The sequence below is a fragment of the Lepisosteus platostomus genome, chromosome 1 (genome assembly GCF_059453375.1).
Source record: "Lepisosteus platostomus isolate fLepPlt1 chromosome 1, fLepPlt1.hap1, whole genome shotgun sequence".
Lineage (NCBI taxonomy): Eukaryota > Metazoa > Chordata > Actinopteri > Semionotiformes > Lepisosteidae > Lepisosteus > Lepisosteus platostomus.
The window spans coordinates 38737235-38759589 of NC_142611.1; the positions used below are offsets into that span (position 1 = coordinate 38737235).

At 36.0% G+C, this 22355-nt stretch overlaps 1 long non-coding RNA gene and 1 pseudogene across 1 annotated transcript; one reads left to right on the plus strand and one right to left on the minus strand.

The window, feature by feature from the left end:
• Nucleotides 1–984: 984 nt before the first annotated feature.
• Nucleotides 985–12703, minus strand: LOC148677919 (uncharacterized). Its single transcript, XR_015939831.1, has 4 exons — nt 12585–12703; nt 7612–7751; nt 3007–3074; nt 985–1262 (listed from the first exon to the last, which is right to left on the minus strand). It is a non-coding gene; the product is annotated as an uncharacterized LOC148677919 (long non-coding RNA).
• A 3475-nt stretch (nt 12704–16178) lies between these two features.
• On the plus strand, nt 16179–17579 carry LOC148677920 (uncharacterized; annotated as a pseudogene).
• Nucleotides 17580–22355: the final 4776 nt, after the last annotated feature.

Here is a 22355-nt window from a genome sequence, read left to right on the forward strand (position 1 = left end):
ATTTTCTGCTGGCATAAAAGTAATAAATGCATGAGACAAAAATACAAAGAGTACCAAACAGACATTTCTTTTTTCACTGAAGTAAAATTCTGACATTATCCTCTCACAGAAAAAAATAATGGTACTATAATTACTGTATGTTTCTTCCACTTAATCCATCTTTGGATTGCATTTTGTAACTTTGTATTTCCTTCATTAAATGACTTTTCTACACTTCTCTACACTTTACAGAAATTGGAACGCAAACAGAAATAGGTAACTAAAGCTTGGCCACTGGCCCGTTCTGCCTTAGCTGAACAAATCTATAGAAAACTGGGCACAAGTGTGACTTTGTTGGTCACAATGGAAACTACACCCTCCACAGACAGTGTTCTGTCAGTCCCAATTAAGAACTCAAATGGTAAACATTGAGAACAAATAAGAACATCGTAACTATACAACTATAAAACTTTAAAACTATTTTTTCCTTGCTTGTTAGGCACTTGCCTATTCTAGCAGTGTACCATCAGAACTCTAATTTTAACTGATTTTGCAAGCTAACCCAAAGCATTCCTCAGTTGTCCACTCTTCTCCTAAATGCTAAAGGATCAGTCCCCTATCACAGCCAAGATGAGCCCTGCCAAGAACCAGCAAAAATGTGATAGTGACTGGTCAATCACTGGAGGAGTAATAAGAAGTTACTTGATGTTAAATGTTTCAAATTCATATTTCTGTGGAACTCTGTGATATTTGTGATCTGCTCTGGTGAATTGTGATGTTAGACTGTAGAAAATAAGATTCTTCCTGCTAGTGGTGTTGGTGGCATTCTTCTTTCTGGAAAATGATATTTTTAACATAGAGATATATTAAACAAATTATACAAAACAATTATACAAAAATTTCAAACCATAGTAACCGTATGTGTCATGAACAGTTAAATACTGTATAAGGTAATGATTTAATAAATATTCAATATGGAAAAAATACACTTTGGGGGTAATGGTAATGGTGTTAGAGTAAACATTTATTGAAATTTGAGCTATCAATACTCATTATAATTGTATGAAAAGGAAAATAATTCCAGAAAGGATATTCACTTTTTCCTTGTTATGCCACTCCACTGTATCTCTGGTTTGTCGTTTGGGTCACTGTCCTGTTGAACGGTGAATTTTCATCCCAGTCATAAGAGTCTTAGTAAACTGAAGCATTTTTTTCCTCTAAGGTTTGTGTGAACTTTTCGCCATCCATTTACCCCTCAGCCTTGACAAGCGCCGCAGAACCTGCTGATGAAAAGCAGTTTCATTATATACTATCATGCTGCCATTATCATGCTTGACAATTAGGAAGGTGTAGACAAGGTGAAGAGCTTGGGTTGGAATGGCTCAGATGTAATACTCTGCATTTAGACCGAAATGTTCTAGTTTTGTCCTGTTTGTCCCCAAACCTTTTTGCCACAACTTGTTTTGTTGTAAACTCTGTAAGATATGATAATTTGTTTGCTACTTTGCTACTGTCTATAGGTCATCTTTGTGGAGTGACTGGGATTAGCATTAATGGACATTTTCTTCCTTTCTAAGGCACTCAGCCATTGAACTCTGTAGATGTTTCAAAGTCATCTGTTGGTTTCATGGTAGCATCTCTAACCATTTGTCTTCTTGCCAGTTTTGAACAGTGACTGGTTGGTACAAAACACCTTTCACTTCTTAATGATTGACTTCACTATTCTTAAAGGGATATTTAGAGTCTCTCAAATTTTTATACACTTCTCCCAATCTGTGGCTTTCACTCTCATTGATGGAGGGACCATACAGAGACAGTAGTATTTACTAGGAATTAAATATGTTTGCAATCAGTATATATCAATTGTTGTGTTTTCTGTGCTGTTTTAACTGACATTTAACTTCTTTTGTGCATAAAAGTGCTCAGTTTGAGTATTCCAGTTTTGACTATGTTTTCACTTACAAAAAGGAGTGTATATCATTTGTATGACTCCAAAAAGGAAAACAAAAATGTTGTTATACTGTAGTTTGTATATGCATACAATAATACATTTATTAAATTCTTTATTTTCATTAAGGGGATGAAAAAGGGCTTCTGTACAAATATAAAAGAGTTGAAAGTCAGTTCAGGATGAAGAGTGCATGATTCCAAAATATTTGTTTTTCAAAAGAGAGGTTTGACTCTTCCCTAAGCTTCTTATAATGCACTAATTGGTACAAATGACTGAACTCAGATACTGTTGGAACGGTTCTTTCAATATACTGTAAGGTCAACCTAAGGGTTCTGCTACTGTCTGTTTATAAGTAGTCTACAGTAATAAGAAGGAAGGTGGAGCTGTTACTATTGAGACTGTGTGAGTAGAGAAGAGAGCTTGATTAGAGTGGCACCTGCTGGAGAGAAGATGCAGAGGTGAATCCAGGTGACACAACAGCATCAGCAACATCATGGTGGATTCTGGACCTTTTCTGGTTGTGGTGTGGGAGACTGTTACTTTTTGTGCCAAGAAGTTCTTAAACCCTAGTTATTTTCTAATCATTATTTGTTCCAAAAATACATTTTCCTTTTTATTTGTATATTTATTGTTTACTGTGTGGTACTTAAAATGATTCTGCATTCACATAGGGACTTGTAGACATGTAGAATGTAGACATACAGAAGGTTCAAATGTGAGATAAACACAGTGCAGTTCCCAAAGAAAATAATAAATGAGAATAAACAACAAATTACATCTTAAAAAGTAGGAGTGGCCATTTGCTCAATCTTGTTATAAGTATCTTACTGATTCAAGGATTTCATCAAGCTACTGTGCTTGTGAAAGGATCTGAGTTTCACAATTTTCTGTGCAATGAATGATTTTGTATCTTAAATGTATTCATACTTAACTGCCAGTAATGTACATTAGTCCCAGTTTTCCTCTCTGAACTTAAATTCTGGTAGATTCCTTCAATGGGTTTAATTTGAATACCTGAATTAAATTTCCACAGCCCTAAACAGAGTGAGCTCTTTTAACCCCATCTTGCAGGATACCTTTCAGTTTGGTAAGCATTTTCTGGGATTTTTACAACTCTTTCCAACTTCAACTCTTCATCACTTCCCTGCAAGAGGACAACCACGTCAGTATAAACTCCACTGATCTTTTCAAAGGCTGCATGTAATTGCAGTATGTTTAATGGCATAAATGTCATATGCTTTCTTGTCTGCATAAAGTACTGTACCTTACACTTGTTTTGTATTCAATTCTGTTTTCTTTTTAACAGCTGATTTGAGAAGTCTGCTACATGATTTGGCACTTCCTTTATTGCTATACATTAGAATATTTAATTTAAGATTACAAACAGTAGCAAAGACTAATTTGAAGTAGATTATATACAACATATGGCTTTGTACTCATCCTTGTGGTGTTACCTTGCATCATCTTAGGACCCCCTTTTTCTGTTCATCAACTGTTTCAGAATCCATATGCATATTCTGTTTTGGGTTCCTACAGCTTTCAGCTGAGAAATCAATACCTGTGGGGCTCTATAATATATTTTTATTCATTACACCAATTGCTACTTAGTTAATTGTTAATTGTTAATTAGGCATTGTTTTCTTTTTGAAATCCAGACTGGTTACAGCTAATGTTTAATTTTTAATTTATGCTCTACTTTTTGTTTACAATTTTGTAATATAGGTTTATTTCTATAGGTTTACACTAAATAGAAATAAACCTAATTGATTAGTAGTTTTGCAGCACTGAAGTGGTGGTATTGTCTGATCACTGTAATTGAATTAAGCAGTATTATTATATATTATACTCAATTATTGAGGTCAGAGGGGTTTCTTTATGTATACTGCTGTTTTTTTATGTGTAGATTTTACATTTAATCATTTTTGTTATAATCATAATCATTTTAGTTTAGAATAATTTTACATTTCTACAAATGATTTGCTGTTTTTGCACGTATATCCTATATATTATATCAGGTGTTACAAACATTTCAATAAAAATGTAAAAGGGTGAGTTAAAAGATGATAAGAAAACTTGAAAAAAAAAGACAAAGGAAATAATTTGAAGAAAGGTATACAATTCTAACAGATACAAGTAAATAATCATTCAAATCTTATAACATGCAGATAATAAAATGATATGTCATACAATATAAATTTAAAATAAAAACTCCCACACAATATTACTTATTACTGCAAACTCATCAAATATCCATGGTAACACTATCTCATTACATTTTTATCTCAAATAATTTGTTTATGAAAGAAGAGAAATGCGATAATATGTTATCGTTCTGGTTTAGTAATGTTTTAAACTCATTGGCCCCTTTCTGTAAATATTCTTTAGCATCAAAAAGGAACAGAATATAAGCAAAAGCCTAAAGCAAACGCAGACCAGAACATCAACCACCCTAAAACAGAATTTTCTTAAAATAATATAATCTCAAACCATGTTTTAGCAATTATTTTAATTCATTAGCCTCAATTATGTATTACTTAACTTTTCAGTTTTAGAGTGATCCTTAGAACAACTGATAATGTTGAAATATGTATAATTCAAAAAAAAAATAATGGCAAGTTACTGTAGGCCAGATCATTTATGATAGATTTATTATTTTGTTTAATACAAAACATTTGATTTTGTTTTAAGTAATTAAGGAATTGTACATATAAATATGGAGAAAAAAACATATTTAATAACCCTGGAACCCTGAGATAGATATTTTACCACCACAAATTCTGAGAGAGACCTGCAGTACAGTAGATCCACTGTTGACCAAAGCTGCTGACTCAGTGGGTATAAGAAAGACATCTAGGTAGTTAAGTTCCATAAAAACCTACTATATAAAAGTGGCCAATATGGCAGAACAATAATAATATATTAAGCTTGTAGGGGAAGCAGGCAGTCTTACATCTTGTCCTGGAAATACTGCTACTGTAACTCTGTGATTTAATCCTCCTGTTTTGAATTGCTGTTCAGAAAAACATTTATCAGGGTTTTTAGGACATCAACTGATCAGGGTCTTTTTTTTGTAACACAAGTGTTATCTCACCAATGGTATAAACTCACTTTCAAGCCAAAAAAATAATTAAAAATATCACGTCATCCAAACATAAGCAGTATTTTTGTAGCTCACAGGCAAACATTTCATGTTGACATACTGTACGGTACTTGGCTGAGGAAATTGACATTTGCCGCTGCTCAGAGGCTTTAGCTTTTTTTTGCCCATTTTGTTGGTACACAGCAGCAGAGTCAGTCTCTCATTGTTAGTTTTCAAACCTGCTTTGTTGGGTACCTTTTTAAGAATCAGTGATTAGTCTGGGAGCAGTTTGTAGTAGAGTGCTGTTTTGTCAAAGTAACTAGAGAACCCAACAACATCCACTGATCCATTTTCTAACTAATTCTTCTAATTCAGGGTCATTGGGGAGCTGAAGCCTATTTTAGCAAATAATGGGCGTTAGGCTGGATACACCCTGGAAGGGACTCCAGTCCATCACAGGGTACTTGGATAGACACAAACACAGACATGTACACGCTCACACTAGGGCCAATTTTCCCAGAAGCCAGTTTACCTACAGTAGCAGCATGTTTTTGGACTGTGGGAGGAAACCAGAGTCACTGGAGGAAACCCATTTGAATCTGATAAAAAATACAAATTCCATGCAGAAAGCAGCCCAGGAACTGAACCCAGGGACCTAGAAATGCAAGGAAGCAATGCTAAACACTACTCCACCGTGCTTCCCAACCCAACAACATATTGTACCAAATGACAAGAGGACTATAGACTTTGCCCTGTATCTTGCAATTATAAAACTTGTAATTTATCTTAAACTGTGGTATATTACTTTTGTACTTTATATGCAAAATTGCCCATCTATACGGTATATACGGTAGTCATATAGTAATATAAAAATATATCAGAATATACTAAACACTTGTAATACGTATAATATGTAAATCACTAATGGTGACTAAGGAAAAATAGCATGAATTTCCTACAAAGGTAATGTGCTAAATGAGTATTTCAATCCCCCAGGCAAGGATAAGGTTCTCTTCTAATTAGTAGGAGCATAAAAGTGGAAGAAGTATTTTGGGTACTATATGCACCTAGAATTAATAAGTCTCTAAAGTCTGATGTTATCTTATGTACTCAAAGAAACAACAGATGTTATTCAGAAGCCACTGACAAACTCTTCCAGCAGTCCCTCAAGACAGGGGTAGTACCTAAAGACTAGAGAGTTACTAACGTAGTGTCCATCCATAAGAAAGCTGAGAGAAAAGAGAAAATAATTATAGACCAATATGTTTTCTATTATGTGTGAAGTTTAGTAACAATTTTATGAAACAGAAGCATCACCTACATGGAAATGAGGACTCAAGCAGAAACTATGTACAGTATAAGTGTATTTAAACCTGGAGACAGTAGGAGACAATTCTTTACTCAAAGGGTTGTTGGAGTATGGAACAACAACCACCCAGCTATGTTGCTGTGGCCGATAACCTGGCTTCTTTTAAGAAACAGATTAATGAAATCCTTTGATCGATTAGCTACTAACTAAAAAACAGACTAGATGGACCAAATGGACTACAATCATTCGTAAATGTTCTTATGGATGCATTAGTGGATCAGTACACAGTAGTGCTGAGCTGTAGTGATTCCTTTTGTAGTTTTACTACTGATAAAAATGTACTAATGATGGGAATATTAAAAAAGAAGGCCTAGTGCATGAGATGTACCAGGATAGAACTGCCACCACTAAGTAACAGAACTGGTAGAAGCTACTTTACCAAAATATATATAGTACAAAATGAAGCCATTAAAAACAGCTTCTAAAAACAATGCATTTGGGCTCCTTGTTTCTATTTTAAAATGTTGAACTTTTAATCCTCATGTTAATTCTATTTTTTGCCAAAACAGAAATATGAATAAAGAAGTTCTGAAGACCTTGAACTTAGAAGACACCCAAAAAAAAACAATATAGCAATTATACAAGGTTTAAACAGGTGAAGAATAATATATTCCAATTTTTGTACTATGATTCTCTGCTTATCGTCTGTTTGAAGACCAATTTCATATTTCTTGTATATCTAATTTCTGCAAAATATTTTAATTATTAATGGCTATTATTATTACAACGAATACTGTTTGTATGTTTTAAATGATTCTGTGCTTGAGTGATAGGAGTTGTCTTTTCAGGCATGTTTTAGAGGAGAATAAATAACAGATAGCTAATAATAGCAATTTATCAAGTCAACCAAACTGTCTTTATGGAAAACTACAGCATGCATTTAACTAGTAAATGTCAAAAAGGTCAATTTTGCAACTTTCAGCAGCAAATCCTATATTTTATAAGATTTGAACATTTAATTGGATTTTTTAGACTCAAAGGTAAAGTTTTAGAGTCCTTTTTAATATTTCACAAACATTTTTTTTAGTATTTGAAACATCAACCAGGAAAAGAAGAAACTTCCCTGATATTCTTTACTAGCAGCACCATATTTCAATGCATATTATTTATTTAATCCTGGAAAAGAATAGAAAATATATTTAGATTTGATGTTGAATCATGTTGATTTTACAAAAGTTTCTCTCATTTTTCTTTCAATATCTGAATGAAACTGAAAGCTAAGTCCAAACTTACCCGACACTTGAAACAATGTCCATCTTTTTATCTTGAGGAATGTAAGTTGATTATGTAGTTTTGAAGACATGAAGACTTTTGTTTAGCCTGCTTGTTTATCCAGTTAGATAAGTTAAATATTGACAGTTTGTAAAAAGAGCCTGTAAAAAAGAAAATAAATATTACCTCCTTAGCTTAGTACAGTCTTGGAAGTTAAGAAACTGAAATCAAGTTGTTTCTATATATTTGTACTATTGGTGAGTAAAACAATAACACAATAAATAATGTGTCTGTAAAAACAGAAAAAACATTGTTTGTCAAGGTACTGTAAAACTGTAAGTTTCTATTTTGGGTGAACTGAGAAAGAATGGTTTTATGAAATCACAGTGTTAATTAGGAAAACATAATTACATGTGGTTTAGCTAAGTAATTATTTGCAATTTAAAGTAACAAGAAAGATATATATATTTACTCATACTTTTAGTTGAAAATTTCACCCAGCAGACCAATTACATAGGATTTATGAATGAGCAAAGAGCCCATTAAATAGGTATATTTAAATTAAGGGGAATTTTAAACTTTCTGTAAAGATCCTGCTTTATAGTATATTGGCACCAACTGCCAATTCTCATCTAATTGGAAATTGCTTGGAGGGAGCCACATTTTATTTCAGGAGACTTAATTTTTTTTTCTCTACAGAAGCAATTTGTAACACATGCAATTGCAATAAATTTAAGAAAATAAGTAACGTGCAATACAATTATAACGAGGGTACAGATTTTTATTGCCTTTGCTTTAGAGAAATTTAGTAAAAATAAAAGTTTGTTCACGATTGAGGTTTTTTTTTTTATTTGCCCTTAGCCGAAAAACGAATCCAAGTTTCCGTGGGATTATTCGAGAAATAAACAAATATACAGTAAACGCAAAGTTCACCCTTTCCAAAATGTAATTAAATGCATAATAACCGGTAGTTTCTATACACAGAAGTCACAACTCCTTATAAAAATACAATAATTACCTGTGTTAAAGTTTAAATCAGCTATATATAATCATTGTAGCGCGCATTGCAACAGGCAAAAGATTTTTGTAAAAAGACAACACGGGCATTTTTAAAATACATTTAAAGTAATTTTCAAGCAGTTTCATTAGTATGTGCAAGTATATCCAGGTAAGAAGAGATCGGCATAATGGAAAGGCTGGGCTGCTGTTTTATAAATGTCACGTAGATTTCAACTTTCATTGTGAATGTGAAAAATGTCTGTGCTTTCAACGACATGCTGGCTCTTCTACCATTTCAACGACATACTTGATGTTTCTGAATTGTTTCTGTGCACTTGTGTAGCCTGATAATGAATGACTAGTTCCGCGGGGTTTGTTCAGTACAGTATGTTTCCACGGAGAACGCACAATTCCTTCATTAAAAAAATAATTCCACAATGCACGAATTGCAGGGCACAGCTACTGTAAATAGTATTCAGACATTTTAAGCAGGTTCAGCAAGTGAAACAATCCTTCTGTAAAAAGAAAACCAGAATTATTGTGTCAGTCTCGCTTAAAAAAAAACAGCAGCATGATTTGTTTCCCGTTTTCATCACCTGTACAATCTGTTGAGGTCCAGTACGGAAGATAAACGCGAATTGCCTCTGTAAACGAATGAATTCGGGGATTAAAGCCTTACAGCTAAAAAAATCTAAAGAAATCTGTAGGTCATATATCATTTTGTAAGAAATGCAACGTTTAATTATTCCTCACCAAAAACAGTTTGCAAACACAAGCTCGATTTGCAGTGGGTTATGAAAACACTAGTTGCACACTGGAGGCACAGAAAAAAAAAGAATTGGCCGTGATTAGCTGTAACAATATAGAAGGTTTCGCACTGCTTTTCATACTTCACTGTTGATACATCCTCTAAATAGGATTTTTCGTGCTGAAACAATCTATGTACAGTTTGAGGTTATGGTTTGAGACTATTAAATTTTAATAAAATAACTTTATAGCTTAGAACATAGTGGCTGAGAAGGGAATGAATGTCCATGAGACAACAACACCCTGGTCACTCACAAAAGTGATACTACAAACGTGTCAAAAATATTTTGAGGTCCAAACAACTGGACATTTTGGTCTAAATGCAAAGTGTTACATCTGACAAGAACCCAATATTATTGGAAAAGGTAAATCAAGGACTGGGTGTGTTGCAATGCAGTGTATTGTTAAAGAAGGAGCAGTTTAGGGATACAAAGATATCAGTGTTCCCACACGAATCAGATTTTTTTCTGTTACTTCTCTAAGACACATTTCTGATACAAATATATACAGTATGTGTTGCTCTCTTAACTCCCTTAAGTAATTAGCCACAACCATCAGACTGGCGAGTTCTGGCTAATTCCTTTACTAAAACACCTTCATCCTCTACTACTGTAGGACAGCTCTAGTCATTTACAGTATGTTAAATGTAGTGTTAACGTAAAAAAAAAAAACAACTTGAGAACAGCTGAGAGCATAGCAGTGAAGATAACTTTGTATTTTCTTAATTGAAATTCAGAAATTCATGTTTTGTGTCCTGAACAGATCATGTAATGTGTCTTTTTTATAATGTAATACAGGCATTGATATGGAAATTGTCTGAAAGTGATAGCACTGTCCTCTTTTTTTGAGGAAAGCTGTTAGAAAAAGGAGACCATGTTTACAGCTTCATAGATCATGTTCTGAAACATATTTGAAAAGAGCTATTGAATTTTGGGGATGACTGTACTATACAACCTTTTGTCTAATTAACTGTGTATTCAGAATAAAACATTTAAAATTCAAGCATCCTGAGCTGATATATACTGTAAGCTAACAAACACAACCTCCTCAGAAGTAGAGCTTTCTTAGTAAATAGGGGTGAGTGTGTTGCAATGCTATCAGCTTTAGAAAACAGTGTAGTGTATTGTAGAAAGAGAAACAGTTCATGCATACAAAGAAATCAGTGTTCCTACACAAATCTGATTTTCCCATTCTTTATGACACATTTCTGATTTCTCATGACTAATTTTTCAGGTCTTACAACATAAACATAAAATTCTGGAGAGTCCTGAGTGTACACAAGAAATAATGATAATATTGATCAACATTATAGGAAAGGATAACTTTTATTTTGTCACTGTGGCTCTTAACTCCTCTTACAGCCAACTGAGCCACCACTCTAAACTATGTTTAAAGTTATTTAAAGTGTTCTCTAAAAATAAGATCTGAAGATTGTTTTGTATAAGTAAATTGAAAAAAATATGATAAATTTGCATATTGCATATATTTTAATTACGCAGTTTAACTGGTCTGTACATTTTTGGCATTTTAAAGTAATCATTTACAAAGCAATCATTGTTTATCTAGGCTGTTATTGCCTATTGTCTGTTAAAACTACTGTAGGTCTGTATTGAGCTACTGAAAAATAACAAAGAAGAATGAGAGTAAATGTGGTGGTGCCACTTGAATGATTTTTGTCAATCTAGAGCTTTGGTGGCTGCATACATTAGAAACAGTTTTTGTACTTTTCTTAATGAGGAATACATTCTTTTACCAAGGGATCTTGTATGAAGGAGAACACATACTGTATTGCAACAAGTGGAATTCCCCTAATTCCCCCATCCATTCAGATCATAAAGTATTTGTTTTAAACCAAGAACTATCCCACTGTAAATGTAAACATCTGTACTAATGTATTATGTGGTGTAAAAACTGAATATATTCTATGGCTTACTGGTCAAGTTTAGTGTATCTATTATCCAATCTAGTACATTGGTCTGTAGTCCTTTCCTTTAAATCAGTGTCAGTGATTGCAATGTCTAACACTGCAAATGTAAAGGGGGGAGGGGGCTGATATGTGAGGCAAGGGGTAACTGCTAAAAAAAAAGAAAACACTATACTATCAGTAGTGCATGTCACTCTCTACACAGGGTGTAACACATGCACAAGTGGTCTTCCACATTATCACTCCAAGAGAATCATAGGACTATCAAATGAATAATTCGCTTTTATCTACTTTACCCCCCTCTCCCGTGAAATCTCTAAACTTATTTCATATCATCCAACGTCACCCTCGATAAAGGTGAGGGACCTTTAAGTTGTCATATCCAGGTTCTTTTTATTCTGCCGGGACACACTTGAATCACAGGGCAAGAAACATTGCTTACATTAGCATTTATCAACTTCACATCAAACAAGAGTATCTAAAACCAGCTCCAGCGAACCAGCCAGCATCTGGTGGATGATCCAACAGTAACTTCCCAGAACCATGACTCGCATGTGATAAGGATACCACTGCAAGTAAGGTATAGTGTAACGGCTAACTTGCCCCACCACAGTAAAGTTTCTTTATAGGTAACCACACCAACTACAACCATAGCCAGAAATAAAATTTTTAGTTTTAACCCTAACATCTTGTATATACATGGACTAAAACAACATTCAGAACAGACAAAAATTCCAAACAATGCCAAATGGGCAAAGATAAAACTAAAAAAAATTCCAATCTTCCATAAACACAGCACCAAAGAAAAAGACCAATATAAGACTGAGGACAATAGCACAATTAAAAAGGGACACACATATAGCGAACCAAACTAAAATTTGGGAAACAAACTACTTCATTTTCCCAACACCACCCACTCTAGTACGTACTCAAATCAAACAGGAAGAAAATAAAGCGTTACCATTTTCTGTCTTTTTTTCAGCAACTATCCAGTGCAACCCCAAACTCTGCGTACAAAAAAAAAACTTGCCAGCTGACAACTGGACTCAACAGGGATCTCTCAGCCCCAGCTTTTAACCACCATCACTGCAGAACCAACAGCAGGATGTACAGACCAATCACAGGGCTGCTCTTAACAGGAAAAAGAGAAAATCAATTGCTTTATCAATTACAGCTCCCTCTCCCTTATATTCTTCCCTGCTTAACAAGTCATGTCCAAATGAGTTCAATAACTGTCCTATCAATGGCAATATTGAGCTGGTACCTGTCCCCGAGTAGTCCTTGCAAATCTCCTTAGTACTTGGGACAATTCTTGTTCTTCCTGAATGCACAGGGGATTTTGCTGAGTCTTCTCATCTCCTCCTGCTGGCACCATCCTTTGTCTAAGACTTCCCAGGTGTTGTGCTAACCTATGAAACACAAGTTAAGGATCTTTTAAATGTTTAACAAGTAATAAAAACAGAAACAATATCATAGAAATGTATCAATACTGTCTCATAATTCTGATCTCCCAAACAAAATTCCATTAATCCTTAAAACATAGCTAGGGCATTACACAGCCTCATATAACTCACAAACTTATATAACGCCACTATTGAAGTTAACACAGTTTTCCCTTGGTCCTCAGGATGCACTTGAACATGCCAATAAACACTTGCTAAATCCAGAGTAGGGAAATACCAAGCTTAAGGCAACATTGTAAAAGATTAGTCAACATCTGGAAGAGAAAAGGTATCCTTCTAATTTACTACATTAACCTTGCAATAATCCATGTAGAATCTTTAAGTCCCAGCTTCTTTTAAGACCAGCACAATTGTGGATGCCCATGAGCTACAGCTCTTTCTTATAATACCTGCATCCAACATCTCTTTTAAAAAGGTATGAACCTCTTGATAAAGCTGAGGTGGAATCTGCCAATATCATTCCTGCACTGGTGATGCATTACCTGTAGGAATACATTGGCATACTGTAGAATTTTGCCCACAATCACACAACCATTCTCATCAACAGAGAGGACATGCCGGAAACTATCCAAACGAGCAGACACTTCACCCAAATGCTCTTCTGCACCAGCCAAATCCTCCACACCTGGAAGAGTAGGAATCAATCCACCAACATTCACTTGTTGTAAATAAATGGTAACTACACCTGGCTCTTCCAAACACAAATTAACATCACCTGAAAACACATCAGCAGGTGTAATTGCAAATAAAGGTCCTCACCTCTGATAACAATACAAACACACAGGAGCCTCACTCACATTCATAACTCGCACAGAAATTCTACCCCCTTCAACGATCATCACCGCACAAGCCAGTCTCCATTGTATTGTCCCATCTTTTGGTTTAGCTATAGCAGTGTATTTTTGCCTTCCTGGGCCAACTTGCACACACCCAACGAAGATCACTTCCTGCTTAGATGGAATCACCACCTTCCTTGGTATAAGTACATACTCCACCCTACCATCAGGCCAATCAAATGGGCCTCTGGGCTACAGATTTTAAAGACTTGCTTCTACATCAACTGCTCCGTGATGTTCACTTGCAAGGCTACTGGTCAAGCCTCAGATCCTTGAAAAAGTTCTCTCCATCATCTACAAATGACATTCATCCCCAATAAAACAGCATTTATTTTCAACCACCACAACACCACAATAAGGTAAAGTTACCTTACCTTAAGGTAAAGTTGTCTTCCCAAATCTGCACCCCCATCTCCAACCAACCCAAATAGGGGATCTTTTGTCCGTTAGCAGCAATCTTTAAAAAAGGTGCCTCGATAACCAAAGGTATGAATGGAAAAAACTCTTTTGAATCATGGAAACTTGGAAACCAGTATCAAGGAGGCTTGGAGCTAACTCACCCCCCATCTTCACATGGACAATTGGGGTATTACCAATGAAAACGTCTCTATCCTTTTGTCTTCACTGGAAGGACTATTAGACTGCCCCGCTGTTTGAGCTATGACAGTGGGGCTTACTAGTTTAAAAGCTTTCCATTAACATGCTGCTTTCTTGTATTCTTAATTTTCCACTGAATGTGACTCAGCCATTGACACTTCCAACAAATAGGACATCAATTGGTATCATACTGATTACAATAAAATTGACAATCTACTTGCAAAGGCATCTGCAGGGCCTTTACAATCTGACATGAAGTTTCAGATAAAGGCAAGGTTAATACTGAACCTGGAACCACTTGAGTTTGTTCTGCCTCTAACACTGCCACAAGCTGTCCATCTGCTATTGAATCTCTGCCACCATGTCCTCCTGACAGGCTTGTTTCAACTGTTAGAAATCAATAGGACCTGAACTGGATACAGACCTCTTTTCAATCTGATAAGTGATGTCCCATCTTCCTTCATCCTCACCTCTGCTCACAATAAAGCTTCACACTGCACACTGGCAAAGAATGGGCCAGTTCTTAACATGGTCTTCAACTCACCAAATACAACCAGAGCCAGAAATAAAAGAATTCTAATAAGACTCTAAGATCCTATGTATACTGTACATGGATTAAAACAACATACAAAACATAGAAAAAGTCTCAACATTGCCAAATGAGCAAACGCAAAAATTCAAAACAATTCCAATCTTTCAAGTACACAACACCAAAGAAAAAGAATAATATAACTGAACACAATTAAAAAGAGAGCCTGAGGTGAGAGGAACTATAGAATCTGGCAAAGAAAGTGCTTCCTTTACCCAACACCAACAACCCACCAACACCAATACTTACTCAAACCAAGCGAGAAGAAAATAAATAGGGATGATAGTGTCATCAAACCAGCAGACAAAGGAGGAATTGTTGTGGTGTGGCAAAAAGACCTGTAAATTAAGGAAGCTTCCAGACAATTTATAGCCAGCAGCCATATCACCCTGCAACTCACAACTGGCAACCCACAGAAGCTAAGCAGGTGTGAGCCTGGTCAGTACCTGGATGGGAGACCTCCTGGGAAAAACTAAGGTTGCTGCTGGAAGAGGCGTTAGTGGGGCCAGCAGGGGGTGCTCACCCTGCGGCTCATGTGGGTTCTAATGCCCCAGTGTAGTGATGGGGACACTATACTGTAAACAGGCGCCGTCCTTCGGATGAGACGTAAAACCGAGGTCCTGACTCTCTGTGGTCATTAAAAATCCCAGGGTGTTTCTCGAAAAGAGTAGGGGTGTAACCCCGGCATCCTGGCCAAATTTCCCCATCGGCTGTTATCAATCATGGCCTCCTAACAATCCCCCTCTGTGAATTGGCTTCATTACTCTGCTCTCCTCCCCACTGATAGCTGATGTGTGGTGAGCATTCTGGCGCACTATGGCTGCCGTCGCATCATCCAGGTGGATGCTGCACATTGGTGGTGGTGGAGGGGAGTCCCCATTACCTGTAAAGCGCTTTGAGTGGAGTGTCCAGAAAAAGCGCTATATAAGTGTAAGCAATTATTATTAATTAACCGATACATGTGCCTACTGTCCTCTCCAACAGGATCCTACCACTGACTACCAGAAGGAAGTGGTATCTAAAATCTCCCTTCTTATCAGAAGCAAGGAGCTCCCCCAGGAGGCGAACCATCTCATAGTTGAACATCCCCAGGTATCCCAATTCTATCTCCTTCCCAAAATACACAAACCCGACACCCCTGGATGCTCCTTTGTTTCAGCATGCAATTGTCCGACCACACTCATCTCTGCTTTTCTCGACAGCCTTATGAGAACACTGGTTGAAATGCTTCCCTCATATATCAAGGATACTAACCATGCTCTCCAACATTTCAATGATTTCCAATTTCAGGGACAGAATGCTACCTTTTTACCGTGGATGTCAGATCTCTCTACATCGTCATTCCTCACAATGATGGTCTTACAGCCCTCAAGCACATGCTAGACAAATGCACAGTGCTTCATCCACCCACCCACACTCTAGTTCGTCTTGTGGAATTGGTTCTCACACTTAATGCATTCTCATTTAATAACCCTTTTTATCAATAGGTTAATAGAGTCTCCATGGGCACTAGGATGGGAATTAGCTATGCCAATATTTTTGTCGGCTGGGGAGAAGAATGCTTCTTTGCTTCCTATACTTGGTTCGTCCCTGATCTCTACAAACGATACATCGATGACTGCATCGGTGTTGCTACATGCTCTAATGACCAGCTAGAGCACTTCCTTCATCAATTCACTAACTCTCACCCGTCCCTCAAATATACAGTTAACATATCTTTCACCACTCTTCCATTTCTAGACATAAATTTATATATTAATCATTCCCAACTCTCTACCTCAGTCTGTTACAAACCCACAGATTCACACAGCTATCTGCTCTACAGCTTTTTTCACCCCACTCACACCAAAAACTCTCTTCCTTTTTCACAGTTCCTCAGGCTATGTCGACTCTACAGTGATGACATGGATTTTCAGAACCAAGCACTCAAAATGCATTTTTTTTTCATCAACAGAGGATACCCTACCCACGTTATCAATAGGGCCCTGTCCCGGGCCAAAAACAGCCCTCAGATCCCAGGAACTCCCAATCTCAAAACTGCATTCCTTTAGTTCTTCCCTACCACCCTAACACACTTTCTACCCCCAGAACCATTATTAACAACTACTCCATTTTACAGGACGATTCCTCCATCGGTACCCTTTTGTCTGACCACCCAGTCATCTCTTACCGCCGATCACCCAATCTATGTAAACTTCTTGTTCACAGCTCCCTTGACCACACTCAGCAATTGTCCCCACCAGGCACCTTCCCCTGCAACAGAACTTGCTGCATCACCTACAATTACATAGCTAACAACACGCTCTTTTAGGGCCCCTCAGGACAATTCTGGATCACCCAGACGACATCCTGTACCTCCAACAACCTAATTTACTGAACCTCTTGCAAAAAATTCTCAACTATCTACGTTGGAGAAACCAGAAGGAGACTAGGGGACCACTTCAGGGAACATGTTAGGGCTGTGAAGATTAAAGATTTCTACAAGCCCATAGTTTCTCATTTCACCTCAGACGGACATGATCACACTGATCTCTTTGTCTCTGTTCTAAAAGAAGGGTTTCTCAACTCCCATAGCAGAAAGGCAACAGAAACTAAACTCTTCCTGAAACTAGGTTCACACCTTACCCCTTCTCTCAGTGACAGACTTATTTTCATGTAATCTTCTCTATTCTCATGCAGGTTTCGACTTCACATCTTTCTTCACCCACTCTCCTTGCACCACCTGAGTGGTCTCTCTGCCTCTCCCCCCTCCTGCTTCCTTCACTCTCCCAGCTTTTGTTCTTCTGTCATATTTAATCTTTTCTGTCTACCCAGTCTTTCTCACACTTGAAGAAGGCTCCACAGCTGAAATGTTGTGTTTTCTCTCTTCTCTTTTCAGCATGGAATAAGCCCATTACTTGTTCCTTTTCTCCTGAGAAGAAAATAAAATTCAATATAACATATTGGTGCACAACCATCCAGTGCATCGCCTAACTCAAATTCCCCATACAAAGAAAAAGGTTTCCACCGACAACTATCCTCAGCACAGGTCCTCTCGGTCAGCCCCAGCTTTTCATCCCCATTGCCTTATAAACCACAGCAGGACATAATTATAGCAACCAAATGCTCAGAATAGGTAAAAGAGAAAATCAATTGCTTAAACAATTACATCTCCCTCTTCCTTACACAAAATTATCACAGTACTTTATACATACTGATAACAATTCTTGATTTTAACAAATATAAAAATTCATCCTTTTTTATTTAAACACAATAAGTAAATGAAGCCTATGAAGTCATATATACTAAAAATTGATACCATAATTATGTATCTATACTACATACATAGATGTAAGACCTGTTATGAATATGCCAAAAATGAATTATTGTATCAGTAATAATGCTGGTAACAATATTCCAGTGAAACATCCTATAACTGTATCTTTTTCATGTTTAATTTTAATTTGAAGCCATATATGGTGCAAAGTAATACTGGTAATCATATCATCAGCACTAAAAGTATAAAAAATTATATATTGAGTTTTTTCAAAGTTATTATGCTCACTAATGTTTAATTTTATTCCGTGGTGATCACTTTGTTTGGTATAATTGTACTGAAAATTGCATTCTGAAAAAAGACCACAAGCAGAATAATGTGTAAAACAAAGAAAGATTTAGAAAGTAGGACATATAATTATTATATAGCACTTTTCAGGACACTCCACTCAAGGAGCTTTACAGAAAATGACATCTCCCCTCCACCACCACCAATGTGTAGCATTCAACACACATCAGCTATTAGTGGGGAGGAGAACAGAGTGATGAACCTAATTCACAGATGGGTGTTATTAGGAGGCCATAAGATGTAAAGGCCAAGGGGAAATTTGGCCAGGGCACCGGGATAACACCCCTACTCTTTTTGAGAAACACCCTGGGATTTCTAATGACCACAGAGAGTCAGGATCTCATCCGAAGGATGGCACCTTTTTACAGTATAGTGTCTCCATCAATCTATGGGGGCTTTAGGACCAACACAGACTGCAGGGTGAGCACCCCCTGCTGGTCCCACTAACACCTCTTCCAGCAGCAACCTCAGTTTTTCCCAGGAGGTCTCCCATCCTGGTAGTGACCAGGTTCACACCTGCTTAGCTTCAGTGTGATCTTCAACATTTTGAGATCACAATTCCCATTTTACTCTATAACTTCCTAAATACTTAATTTCAGGAATATACTTCTTATTGAAACAAAACTAATATGTGGATGAATACATATATACTTTTATTTTCTTTAAACTTTATTTTCGTTTTTTTGTTTATACAACAAAGAGAGAAAAGATTATTAAACATACAGATAATGTTTATGAGATGTAATTCTGATTAAATTGCAATCTAACATTCCATCATAAGAACACTGTCAAGAAATGCTTCAAAAAATAATTTGAGTTGAAATATTGATTTCTTCAGTGGTGTATATTAAAGAATTTCCTTCTGTCACCAGTAAATAATAACAAACAATTCAATAATAATTAATTTCTAAAAATTAGTCCTAAAACAATTTGGTAAAAATGAACACATGAGAATTTGTGTTGTACATATATTGGATTAATATCTTAAGCTTTTTTATTATATCACAGCAAATGAAAAGCAGTTTATGTACAGTATATAGAGAAATCAGAATTGCTTGGCAACATCTGGTAAACTATTACCTTGTAACTTTAGCAGTCTTTTTTAACAGCAATAAAATAATTTCTGTTTTGATAAAGTCAAGCCAGGCTGTAAAGAAAAGTTCAATGGGTTTACAGAAAAATAAAACATGAACTGGAGAACCTTTCACAAAATTGTTTGCATAAGCAAAACCATAAGGCTGTGATGAGTGAGTATTTGTATGCCAGTTTCTATTTGAGTTTTTAAAAAGGAAAACAAATTACTGAACTAGAAAGACATATTATTTTATAATTTCAGAGCAGAAGAGCTGAAAAGGGGAAGACAGTTGTTGTCTGAGGCAACGTTCAGCTGCATATTCATATCTTCAGGTTTAAGTGAAGATGGTTAGCTGTTTTTCTATCAGGAGCAGCTCATGTTTAAGGTGGTACAGAAGAACTATTCTACTTCTCATAAAGAACTATCTGTGTACTATATGAGTAGTAGATGTGACAATTGAAAGCCAAATTTAGCACTACTACAAAGCAAAACAATTTTGTGGCACCAGGTCAGTGGAAAGTCAGATTGCAACAGTGAAATTAGAAGTGTGAAAAAGGCATAGATCAATAAGTTAAGTTTTTCTCTGAAATACAAACCCTAACAATCCTTATTTTTGACGACAATGTTCTTCAGCCTGTGCCCGTCACGCCTTATGCAGTGCAAGCAAATCAGATATGAGATGCCTGACATGGGTAGCGTGATGACAAAAAAATGACACAGCCAAAAAATGTTTTAGAAGCTGCAAAGGACACTCAAAACAATTTAGACAAAGTAAACATGGTCTTACATAACTAATTTGTTAGAGTTCTTTGAACAAGGAAGGAAAGTAAATTATACAATCAGAAGACATTATAAAGTACATTAAGATTCTCTGAATTTAGTTCTTAAATTAAAAGCAGGAGGCATTCAAGATGAAACATGTCTGGATTACAGTTGCTTCTCTACCGAGTTTATATCAATTGTGAAGACTCTGATATAGTTTATAAACTATTCGACGTTGCAGATTAAAGTACAGCAAAGAAGATAAAGAATTCAAATCTAGATAAACACCTGACAGATGACATTTAATGTTGACAGAGACAGAGTGTTTCATACACGTAGTAATAAACCTAAACTACAAATATCAAATGGGAAACATAACAGAGTTTGTGTTAACACATTTACTGTATTTAACGTCTAGATAAAGGTAAACAGTTTCAGGATGTTTAAGTTTTAGTAAGAATATAAATTTTAAAATTAAAAAGTATTTAAATTAAGGGATGTTCTATTAAATTTGTAGAGTGCACTAGTAAGACCTTATTCAAAATATTGTGTTCAGTTTTGGTAATTATGGTGTAAAAATATATATTAGAGCTTTATAATCTGTCCACAGAAGAACAATCTTGTTTTGCATTCCCAGGCTAAAGGAATTTCTTAATTAGTATACAGTTTATGACAGGAGTGCAATTACAATTAGACTTTCATACTATCATAAAAATAAAATACCCTATACTATCTTGTAATAGTATACAAGCAGCATCAAATCTAATTACTTTCAATATATCATTTTTTTGTAACAGCCTAGTAAATAATTGAAGCTATCATTTTATTTATTTGAACCATAAAATGTCTAACTGAAAATATAACTTTCCTCATTTTGAAATGAAAATGCAAATTACCGTTTGACATTCTGCAGCTTCCACAGCACCGGACAAGTATGTTAATTGTGATAGGAGGAGCTACAGTACATATTCTTCACTCACATCACAACAGAACTTCAGGGCGGTGTCTGGAATTTCACAACAGTCACTGTTGCTTTGAGAGAGTCCGGGCTAACTAATCCTAATTTTCCTCCGCTGTTAGGCAAATGAACAAATGGCTCAATGAGAATCTCAGCCCATCCGCATAGTTTGGTTTTGCACTCTTTTCAGAATGTTACCACAATATCTATCTATGAAGCATTTTTAAGGGATCATTGTAATAGTGTTAAAAAAACAACATGAGCTAATACACCCTACAAAAAACATTTTCAAGCCCAGATATAAGAAAGGAAACATAAATGTTCCAAATGAATGTCAAACAAGGGAATTATAAGGGAACCAGTCCTACCTAATGCAGGACTTCCATGTAATATTATGGAAAAACATTCAGAGGTAAGCTATTAAGTCTGTATATTGTCTGAGTATAACAATATAATCAAGAACATCAGCATGCATTTGGAACAAAAAAACCCAACAAATTTATGTTTTAAATGTGGTAGTTATGTATAGTGCCATATCAAAGGCTCTTTCTATGGTGTCCCATAGAATTACAAAGTTATTGTACTTAAAACCTGTGATGGACAGCCATCCCATTCAGTGTATGTCTCAACTTGCATCTGTTTCTTATCAGGTTAGGTCTTGGCTCTCCCTGCGAGCCTGTACTGGATACAAATGTTTAAAAAATGTATTGCATGAATGGAGTTTACTTAAAACTCGTTAAATATGTCTAAGAGGAAGATAGGTTACTGTAACATAAAGTGGAAAAAATAAATATGTTGCATAAGAATTCAGACCTGCAAACTCAGTATTTAGAAAAAGCACCTTTGGGAGCAATCCCAAGATTACAGCCTCAAGACTTTGTGAGGAAGCTCCAAACAACTTTGTACACAGGTTTGGTGTAAATTTTGCCCACTACTTTTTAGCTATTGTCATTATCACGCCCGGGCTGGGAGCAGCTCACTGCCTGCAGTTGTCTTAGTCGACTGCAGCATTCTCATGAGCATTCACCCTCCGGCTGAGTCCATCAGAACGAGATCAGGCTGCTTGCCTATCTGAGTGCCTATCAATCAGGCAGTCAGTCATCTAATCAAGCCACCTATTAACCACCACATAAAGGCTTGATTTACAGCTT